The sequence below is a fragment of the Astatotilapia calliptera genome, unplaced genomic scaffold (genome assembly GCF_900246225.1).
Source record: "Astatotilapia calliptera unplaced genomic scaffold, fAstCal1.2 U_scaffold_159, whole genome shotgun sequence".
NCBI lineage: Eukaryota > Metazoa > Chordata > Actinopteri > Cichliformes > Cichlidae > Astatotilapia > Astatotilapia calliptera.
In genome coordinates this window covers 29,028-40,624 of record NW_020535684.1, presented here as the reverse complement: position 1 = coordinate 40,624, position 11,597 = coordinate 29,028, and the positions used below count along the sequence as shown (strand labels likewise).

General features: G+C 37.1%; 1 pseudogene; it reads left to right on the top strand.

Moving 5' to 3' along the window:
- The first annotated feature begins 2,029 nt into the window (after positions 1-2,029).
- Positions 2,030-11,596, top strand: LOC113017600 (WASH complex subunit 1-like; annotated as a pseudogene).
- The last annotated feature ends 1 nt before the right edge of the window (position 11,597 follows it).

Genomic DNA, 11,597 nt, shown 5'->3' with positions numbered 1-11,597 from the left:
TGATGCTTTTGAAGCATTGATGTCGTTGGATGTTTGAGCTGATAAATGGTAGGTCTGAGATCTCGTAGATTTATTGCGAAGTGCTTGTTCTACATCTAGCCGAAGGTTCATCTAAGAGGGTATGTTTTAGCCATCCTGAGATAAACTGAAGCCTTTTGGCTAGTAGTGCTGAAAGTTGGTAGTTGTGATCATTGAGAAGAAATAATTTTATTTTTTGGTAAGACCATCATTTTTATAAGCGGTCAACCCTTCCCCATGAGTAATATGGGTAAACATTTCCATCTAGCCAGATCGCCTTCTACTGTCTTTAAAAGTGGGATATGGTTTAATTTAGTCAGATCTACAAGCTTGGGAGAAACATTAATACCTAAATATTTTATATTTCCCAATTGCAGTGGTGTAGAAGAAGAATTATGGAAGGAGCAATTAATCGGGAGGACTGTAAGATTTTGATCAGGTTAATTGAGTAATCTGATATTCCTTGCAAAAGAGTTTATCAATTCAATCACCCCAGAGATATTGGTTTGTGAGTTTTGGAGAAAAGTAACACATCATCCGCATAAAGGCTGATTTATGTTCCACGTTCTTGCATTTTATGCCCTTAATTACTGAATTCTGTCTAACTGCTGCTGCTAGTGGTTCAATAAAAATTGCAACAAAGTGAAGGAGAGAGTGGGCATTCTTGCCTGGTGCCCCTCAGGAGACAGAAGCTGGAGGATGCTTGGTCATTTGTTTTGACACAAGCTGTTGGGAAATTGTATAAATATTTTTAACCAAGTTAATGAAATGAGGTTCCAAAACCAAATTTGTGTAAAGTTGCAAATAGAAATTTCCAATTTACTCTGTCAAATGCTTTTTCTTGCATCTAAAGAAAATATTGTCGTTTCAAGTTTTTTACTGTATAAGTAGTCCATCAAATTAAGTAATCTACGTGTATTTGTTGATGAGTGCCTACCTTTTATGAAACCAGTTTGTCAGCATGAATTAAAGAGGGGGGTTATTTTCTCTAATCTCTTTGAGAGACTTTGCAGATTATTTTAAGGTCACATTTATAAGGGATATTGGACGATAGCTTGAGGATAACCAGGGTCTTTGCCTGGTTTTAGCAGGAGATTAATGTTTGCAGAATTCATATTTTGATGGAAGTTGCCCTTTTCTTTGATTTCCAACAACGTTCTGTAAAAAAACTTGGTGCTAGAATCGTCCAGAATTTCTTTCTAGAATTCTGCAGGAAAGCCTACACATTTTCTGAGAAGTGCTCTTCTGCCATTTACTTCTGCTCTTAGCAAATACTTCGGTTTACTGACGTAGTTCAAGCGTAGGCTGCACTAAACGAGAGATTTCACGAGTGTTCCTGAAAGCAAACACATATATTGCTGAGTCGTCACGTGCTACACGATGCGGAGTGCGAAACTGTTGTTTTGCTAAACGATTGCTTCGTCGACACATTTTTTTTTCCATTATACTGTTTTTGTGGTCGTAAACAACACTCATGGTCAGGTGAGACTGTCTTTCTAGTAAAACAAGTCTTTAAACGGTATGGCTATGCTCACGGATATTCTGCATTTAGGATTAAGAGGTGTCAGATTGTCGGGTTATTTCATTACGGAGATCAGCTGTTTGAAATATAATATCTTCAGCAATTTGGGTGCAGATTTATTTACCGTTCGAGCTATTAGTTTTAAAGAAATTCTGACCAGCTGAAGACGATAAAAAGAGTCCACATAGTGCTGTGGTTAAAGAAATGATATAATATTCCTGGCGCCGTCATGTTGAGGAGTCAGACGTGAAAGTGTGTGTGTGTGTGTGTGTGTGTGTGTGTGTGGTGTGTGTGTGTGTGTGTGTCAGTGTCAGTCAGAAGACAGAGAGAGAGATTGCCATATGACAATAAGCCCTCATAAATTTGATACTCAGCATGGTATTTTTAACAATATTGTTTGTCAGAATGCAAATCCTTACTATGAGAATATGCCATTACAACCACAGTGGTACAGTTTGATTCAACTTTGTTGCTCTCCTTGCTTTGCAGGATGACCAGAAGCACTGCCTGGAGGGCCAGGTGTACTCTGTGCCTCTCATCCAGCCCCGACTGAGGAGGGAGGAGGCTGTTCATCAGATAGCAGACGCACTGATGTACTTGAGAACATTTCTACAGACATCTTCAGAGCAGCCCACCACACACACACACACACACACACACACACACACACACACACAGTTTACAGTTTCCAGGTGGGTCTCGCAGTGTTTGACTCTTGGTTGTAAACTGAATCACTGGGTCTGCAGTCTTTTTCTTTGTTTACATTTTCATGGTTGCAAATACGGGATGAATATGAAATTAATAGGGAATTACATTGTAGTAATACAATGTATTATACAAATTCATTATTATTGATATTGTTTTATTCCTTCAGTTTATACCACTACATTTTATTCAGGGTAGGAGTGAGCCAGATGTTATTCCAAGAGCCTGTTTCAGGGATTGTTTCATTTTTAGTGTCATTTATTTAAAGGTTACTTTGATCAATTTTAGCTTATCAGATTTTCAAAATAGCAAAAGTTTTAAAGCTACAGAGTTTTTTAAAAAAACTCAACAGTAGTGATCTCTGCATTTGCTCAGGCTAGGTAGCAAAGAGTGTTTAACAAACAAAAGAACAGGTTTTAATAACGCACAAAATGAATTGGTAGCAGATATAACAGCAGCTGTTGCAAGTTTGCTCATGGGCCAAAAAGCTTTGTCATATTTAATAGATTGCACCGTTAACAAACAGCAGCTGCTTGAGGACAGATGGTCCTGTCTGGCACCCTGAAAACAGAGGAGGTGTTGCCTGTGACAGCATGGAAACAATAACATTTATGAACAGAACAGTTTTGGCCATGTAAACTTTTGAAACATGAGCTTTTTATAAGTAGATCACTGATAAAACATGAGAGTGGCATTTGATACTTATACCATAATCTCAATGAATTGTAGGAGTCTTCAGTTCCTTTTGGGGGGTTTCGGGACTCTGCAGGATATATAATAAAGAACTGGATTGTGCAGTATCCTTGACATACGGTTATCCTTTGTGTGTAGATGTGCATATGCCCATATTCATTTTGTTTTGCTTGCAGGGTGTCAGAACAGTGTCTGAGAAAACCGTCACCAGCTCAAGAGCATGCACTGACCGGATCAGACTAGCTCAGGGCCCGTGTCGACAAGATTAAAGGCAGCAGAAAGCCACCAAGGTAAACAACTGAATCTTCACCCTAGAAGGAGCTTTTTAAGTTTCTGATACAGAATATAGGAGAAAAAAGAGTAAAAATGTTATTTTCATGTGCGCATATAGGTTTTCTCCAGTGCCAGTACCCAGCCCAGATCAACTTCAGGACTACTTGTCTATCTTCGCTGGAGCTACAGACCCCTCTTCACAAACACGGCCCCGACACAGAATACAGAATAAACTGCGACCCTTTTGATGAAAAGGCTTTGCAGGTGAGATCAACACATTAAAATGTTGGGGGGGAAAAGAAGCAAAGGTTTGAAAAGCAAATTTTCAAAATTATGAAAAATGATGACTGTGACTTGCTAAGAGCACATTGCATATTTTATTTTCGCAAAGCTGATGTCTTAAAGAGTTTTGCTGACTAGTTAGTGTTGCTGCTTCTTTTGTTCAGCTCATGCTGCTAAAACAGCAGGTAGAAACAGGAATATGGACACGGTTAACTTTATTTACATAGCTTTTATCCACACCTCACGTTCTAGTCAAATGAGGGCATGGGGACTCTGCGCACACTGGTCATATTTATGCAGACTGCTGGGCAAACCACTTTAAAGCTTTAGAGCATTTGCAGGAGTCTTGGTCTTGGATATATCCATAGTGATGTGGGTAATACCTTAAATTACACACATTTTATTTTGACCTGATTTAAAACTTTGATATTTCAAGTGAATGCTTGACTGGATGTGAAATGCCCTGTAAACCTTGTGAAACATGTTTATGCATAAATCTCCACTCGGCCTGCGTATTTCCTGTTTTGCTAAGTAAACATTTTCAGGCCAAGTAGGTTATGTTGTCTGTTTAAAAAATACTGCAAAGTAGTACACAGCAGCCAATTGTATGTGCACTCTGTTGCTTTTACTTGCAATTTAGTACTTATTCAGGAGGTAAAATGGAGGTGAAAACAACATAGACTTGTAGACAAATGCAGCTTGTCAATCATGTATCGAAAGCCGCAACAGGCATGTCCCTTCTTTTCTGTAGATTTAACTACACATGAGTCACAGTTGAAGTTGTCACATACTGTATGTGATGTATGTAAATGGGATATCAGAACCCAGCTGTATTTGTGTCACCGCACAGTGACAAGAGATGTGTTTTTTTTCCCCCAAGTGGTTCTTGTGTGTACATGCTCTGCTCAGCACAAGTTCCTGCATTATTTATAGCAAACACCACTGTTTTTCCTTCACCGTTACAGAAAACTTAACAGGAAAAATATAAAAATAATATTTTTTCCTGCCTGTGCTTGCACGTGTTTGTGTATCTGTGTGTATTTGTCGGCTTGGGAAGGGAACAAAAAAGAAAATAAAGCTGGCATTTGTCTCTGATGCAGAAATGCATTATTCAGTACCCCCTCAATAGAAGCAATACCCCCTAACATATAACTTGGTGTTGTAGTTTGTGTGCATCTATGCGCAGGAGCACTTTGATGACATTTACGATATGCGTTGCTAAAGATTTCGTTAACATTTTCTTGATCTCCTTCTCACTCCAAGTCCTGCTTTCTTCCTTTCAGGAGAAGTTAATGTATTTCCCTGTGTGCGTGAGAAATAAGAAGAAGACTGAGGATGAGACAGAAGAAGGATTGGGCAGTCTGCCGCGTAACATCTCATCTGTCAGCTCTCTTTGCTCTTTAATACCACAGAAAATCTGTGAGTCTGCACACGCCAGCACAGACACAGATGTTTATTGTAAACACTGACTGATTTCAATGTTCTCTCGTATGTTTTAATTTGTGTCTTATTTTTTTAAAGATATAAGAAATATGTGTTTCTTGATCCTTTGGCGGGAGCAGTGACAAAAACGCACACAACACTAGAGACGGAAAAAGAAGATAAACCATTCGATGCTCCTCTGTCCATTACAAAGAGAGAGCAACTGGAGAGACAGGTACCTTCTGACTTTTCCTTTTTTTTCTGTGAAGGATCAGATCTGTTAAAACTTAATCATGGTTTTCTTTTTCTCTTAACAGATAGCAGAGAGTTATTTCTATGTGCCAGACCTGGGTCAAGTGCCTGAGATAGATGTGCCGTCCTACCTGCCAGACCTGCCAGGTATTGCAGACGACCTGTCTTACAGCGCAGACCTCGGACCTGGATTTGCCCCCTCGGGACCCACACACAACATCCCCGAGCTGCCCTGCTTCTCTGAGGAGAGCAGTGCACCAGGTAGATGTCTTATGTTGTGAACCTCAATCATTTTGTGCCCATTTGTCTTTTACTGTGAAGCTTTTTGTGATATCTGAAAAGATGCTACATAAATAGATCAAATTTTCTTCCAGTGTTATACAGTATTTCATCTGCTTGTTTCAGGAACTCAGCTCCAGCTTGATGGCACACCACCTCCGCCACCTCCCCCGCCCCCTCCTCCGGAGCCTTCCCTCCCTCCCGCAGCTCCGGCGTCAGCTCCTCCTCCGCCACCTCCACCACCCCCTCCTGCAGACAGCTCCGCAGAAGTTTCCCAAGTGCCAAGTTCAGGTTTGTCACATTTATGCACGTCAGTAGTCTCGTACAGGCTCTACACTGCTGACTTGGAGCGAACCTGACAGTGTCTTAAAGCCTGTTCCCTCAGTTATGCACACACGGACTAAATGATGTTTGTCCTCATAAATTAGATTGACCTCAGTGATGTAAACCCAGACCACACTGACTCACTGGCTCCTCTAAATACAGGTCCTGTGTCGGGTGCACCCAGCGAGGTGGTCCAGCCGTCAGATGGCCGTGCCAGCCTGCTGGAGTCTATCCGCAACGCCGGGGGCATCGGCAAAGCCAAGTTACGCAACGTTAAGGAACGCAAGCTGGAGAAGAAGAAACAAAAGGAGCAAGAACAAGGTGTCAGATGGTTTGAGCGTGGATGTGGTTCTGCCCATGTTTTATTAATGAGCACACGGCAGTCATCCAGGCAAAGTGGAGCGTGACCAGCCCCTAATTAGTATTCAACCAGGAGTTTATACAGTATTTCACACTGAATGTTAAGATGAGATCGTTTTTGACTATCACATATGCTTAACTGTGTGACTTCATTTCATTTCATTTCATTTTTATTTATTTCACACTTGGTACTACAAATCAAACAAAACAACCACATCTTCTGTCAACAAAACACAACAACCATGTGTGAAAAGGAGCAGGAAGAAGAAAATATTCTTATTAAACCCTGCCCCCTATCTACCATCGAACTTATATCACCGGTGGGCACCAAAAATCAGGAACAAACTAATATTGACATTTCTCTCCGGTCGAATCCCAAACCAACATCACATTCATTCGCATTCTTCATACTGAGTTATCGTTTTAAACATATAACACTTTTTAAAACATTGTAAATTTATACAATTCTTTAAATTATAATGAAGTGAATTCCACAGTCTTATACCCCTAACCGTTGTGCTCATTAATCTTTGTGTAGTCCTGGCTAACTGATGTTTAAAATAAAATTTCCTTCTATTCTCTTCTCCCCTTGAACACATCAAAAATACTCTTTGTAACTTAAAAGGCAAAATATTATTTTTAGCCTTAAACATAATTAATAATGTCCGTAATTTCACTAAATCTCCTAATTTTAATAATTTTGATTCTATAAATAATTTGTTTGTATGTTCTCTATATTTAACATTATGAATTATTCGTATAACTTTCTTCTGTAATAGGTTTAAAGGTTTTATGGTATTCTCATATGTATTCCCCCAAACTTCAACACAATAGTTGATATATGAAAAAAACAAAGAAAAATATAAAATACGCATTGTTTTATAATTTAATAAATCTCTTATACTACCCAAAATATAAATACTTTTGACCATTTTCTTTCTAATATGTTCAATATGAGATTTCCATGTCAAATTCTCATCCACTATTACACCCAAAAAACGAAATTCAGTAACTCTTTCAATCAATTCTTCCTCTATAAACATAATGACTTTATCCTCCTTTACACGATTGCCAAATATCATATATTTCGTTTTTGTCAGATTCAAAGATAATTTATTTACATCAAACCATTTTTTTATTCTTAACATCTCAGAAGTCATAATTTCAACCAAGTCTTTCAAATTCTCTCCAGAGCAATAAAAATTTGTGTCATCTGCAAATAAAATCGAATTTAACCTTTTAGATACGTCACAAATATCATTAATATATAAATTAAAGAGTTTAGGTCCCAAAATAGAACCTTGAGGAACACCACATACAATCTTCAGTCTTTCAGAAGTATTGCCAAAATAATAAACATATTGCAACCTATTCTCTAAATAACTCATTAACCAATTCAATGCTACTCCTCTCACTCCATAGTTATACAATTTAGAAATCAAAATAGAATGTTGTATCGTATCAAAAGCTTTTTTTAAATCAACAAATACTCCCACTGTGTATTTATTATTATGTGTTGCAGATGAAATATCTTCAATAAAAGTCAACAACGCTAATGCCATTGACCTATTTTTACGAAATCCAAATTGGTTTTCATGTATTAGTTGATATTTTTCAATAAAACTATCAAGTCTTTGTGCAAAGAGTTTTTCTAGCAATTTTGAAAACTGTGATAAAAGAGACACTGGCCTATAATTGTTAAAACTATGCTTATCTCCTGATTTATATAATGGTATTACTTTTGCCACTTTCATTCTGTCAGGGAATACTCCTGACTGTAGCGAAAGATTAAAAATATAACAAAGAGGAGTACTTATACAATCTATTGTCTTTTTAATTATGACCATGTCTATACCATCACGATCAGTAGATTTTTTATTTTTACAATTTTTTACGATTGCTACTATTTCTTTTATGATAGTATCGGCTAAGAATATGGAATTAACCATTCTATTATCACCTATCCAGGCTTCCTCATCTCCTGGATCATCATTTTTCCTGATTAGATTTGCTAAAGTAGGTCCAACATTTACAAAAAAAGAATTGAATTCGTTTGCTACTTCGGTCTTATCTTTAACAACTTGATTATTATTAATAAAATAATTAGGCCGAACTTTGGGTGTGTTCTTATTACCCAATACCTCTTTAAAAATATTCCAAATGCCCTTAATATTATTTTTGTTTTCCTGAAAAACTTTATTATAGTAATCTTTCTTAGCTTTCCTCAATATTAATACCAACTTATTTTTATATAGTTTATATTTCATTTCCGCATTTTTAGTTCTATATATTATATACTCCCTATATAAATTATTTTTCTTTTTACACGCATTTGCAAGACCCTTAGTTATCCAAGGTTTCCTATTTATATTCTTTTTCTTATGCTTAAATGATATCAATGGACAATGTTTATCATACAAGGCCAAATATATATTTAGAAATACTCCGTATGCAATGTTGACCTCATTAACATAAACCTCCTTCCAGTCCGTTTCCATGAGATCTTGTCTAAACCTATTAATTGCTTCATCATTTCTTAACCTTCTATAACTCACAAAACTAGCTTCTTTCTTTCTTTTCATATTTAAATCGAAAATAAAAAAGACTGGTAGATGATCGCTTATATCATTTATAATGAGTCCACTTTCAATATTATTCTCCAAACTATTAATAAAAATATGATCAATTAGTGTTTCTGATTTCTCCGTTATTCTACTCGGCTTTATAATTAAAGGATAAAATCCTTTACCATATAATAGTTCAAAGAAATCTGACGAAGCCTTATCATTTGTCACTTTACAAAGATCAATATTGTAATCACCACACAAACATACAGTCTTATTTCCCTTAACCTTACTCAATAAATTTTCTACTGCTTCTGTAAATAACTCAATCTGTGATCCCGGTTTCCTATATATACACGTTACAATTATATTACTTCTCTTTTCTATATCCAATTCTACTGTCACAGACTCCATTAAATCATCCATAACAACAGACATACATTCAACTTTTTTACATTTCAAATCACAATTAACGAAAAGTGCCACCCCTCCTGCCTTTGTCTTAATTCTATTCACAAAGTACAAATCGTATCCTTCAATACAAAAATTACAACCCTTATTCTCATCTAACCATGTTTCAGACAGAGCAATTATTTGAAACTTGCCTCTCAGACTATACAGAAAATCTTCAATCGAAGCAAAACTTCTATAAAGACTTCTGCAGTTAATATGAATTAAAGAAAATGTATTGGCTATATCAACCTTATCCCTGAATTGCTCCTCTGTAAAATAATCACATGTGACATTAATTGTATTAAGCACATTCCTTTCAGGGTCAATACCTACTTCAAAATCATATGATTTATAATCTGTGTCGTCAAACATAATGCATAAATTATTCTAGCGCTATCTATTACCTCATAAGAAGGAGAAGGAAACAAAAAAAGAGAAAAGAAGGAGGAAAAAAAAAAAAAAAAGAAAAAAAACTGAAAAAGGAAAGAAAAGATCCTAAGCAATCTCACATTCATTTATCAACATATTTTAAAGTCCGTTGATCTTGTTATCTTCCATATCCAATTTTACAATTTCCTTTTGTCCTTTTCCTCCCGAAGTAGCATTTGACCTTGCCAAAAATAAACTAGTTATAGCCATAATTGGTCGCAACCATTTGTCTATCTTAATCATATTATCACGTATAATTGTCCAATTCCTCAAGTTCCTTAATCGTTACAACCTTGGCTTCTTCTGGTGTTCCATTCAGTTTAATCATCACTTTGCAATTCCTGGTCCAGGTTGCTTGAATCTTTTTCTCCTTCCGTAAAATACGAGCTTGTCTTGCAATATCTGCATTTCTTTTTGTAAGATGTTCATTCAGATATACTCCACTTCCTTTCAAAAGGCTGGACCGTCTCAGCAATTCTACTTTGTGTTTTCGATTAACAAATCTCACTACAATTGCTGGAGGAGCATTTTTGTGCCTTCTAGGAAGAGTATAGCATGCAGATATATTGTTACTATGCAGGGGAAGATTTTTACTCGAAAAGAATTCCACAACCTGCCGTTCCAACGATTGTAGCTCCTCCATCGGGGGCACATCCTCTCCTCGTTTTGCACCAGTCCCAGATTTGGTAACTCTCGCATATGTTCTGTGTTTAGTTTCCAGACCTGTAATGACCATTTCCTCGAGTCGAGCCTGCTGTTCTAGGTCGTCCACCTTCCTTTCCAAAAAATGGATTGTCTTATCTTTCTCCTTGACCAGATCTTTTAGTTCTTTGATTTGCTCCATCATCGACATTAATATTCCTTGTTGCTTATTTACTTTTTCAATTTCCGACGTCAACGAATTAAGTGAATGCTTAATCTCTTCCAGATCTTCTTCGACTTTCTTCATCTTTGCCATTTTGTCTCTCTTTGATGTCAATTATTAGTACCTTTGTTTGCCCAAACAAAATCTATAGCCAGAATTATTTGGAATTTTTTCTTATCACCAAACATTACGGCACCACCGCAAGGACGCCAATCCGGCTGTAATCACGGCGCTAATGCATTGACGCCGTGCAGCCCGACATCTCGTCCGCACCAGTTTCAGTTTCATACCAACCAACGATTGTACTTAAAAACTGTTTTACCTAATATTAGACAGCATATCTCTGGCCCTTTCATTTTCTCGCCAGGTCATGACCTTACATTTCTTTCTTTTTTCAAGAGAACTGCCTTGACTGAATAACTAGATTAAGAAAAAAAAAGTCTTGTAATTATATGCTTCACTTTGAAGTGGCAGCACTGGGGAATTAGTGAGACCATAATCTCTTCCAATTGCAAATTTAAAAAAATACTGGTAGCATGATTATTTATTTACTCTTTTTTTTCCTTCTAAAATAGCAGTGGGAGCGGCCGCCGGTGGTGGAGACTTTATGTCTGATCTCTTCAACAAACTTGCTATGCGACGAAAAGGTTAGAGGCCCGTTTTATGTCAAATGAAATTGAAAATACTGATATTAGTGATTGAATTTGCATAATGTCTTCTATCCTCTGTTCAGGAATATCTGGTAAGGGTCCAGCTGGTGGAGAGTCAGGTGATGCTCCGGCCGGTCCTTCTGGGGCATTTGCGAGGATGTCAGATGTCATCCCTCCACTTCCTGCCCCACATACAGCGACAACAGACGATGACGACTGGGAAGCGTAATGGACAAACACCACATTCGATGCCCTTTGATACAGTTATTTAAAATGATTTAATTTCCTTCTAACACAGAAATACTATTTAAAAAAAAAAAAAAAGGAAAATGCAAATGATCAAACAATTTACTGATGTTTAATTTAAGCAGAACATGTTAAACGATGATGATGGAACGGATCTGCAGGCTTTGCATTACATAACACATTGCTTTGAATTCTACGAATATTTCAAACTTCAGGAGTAAATCAGTCACATGTATTTGCTATGCCAGCGCTGTGCCTGA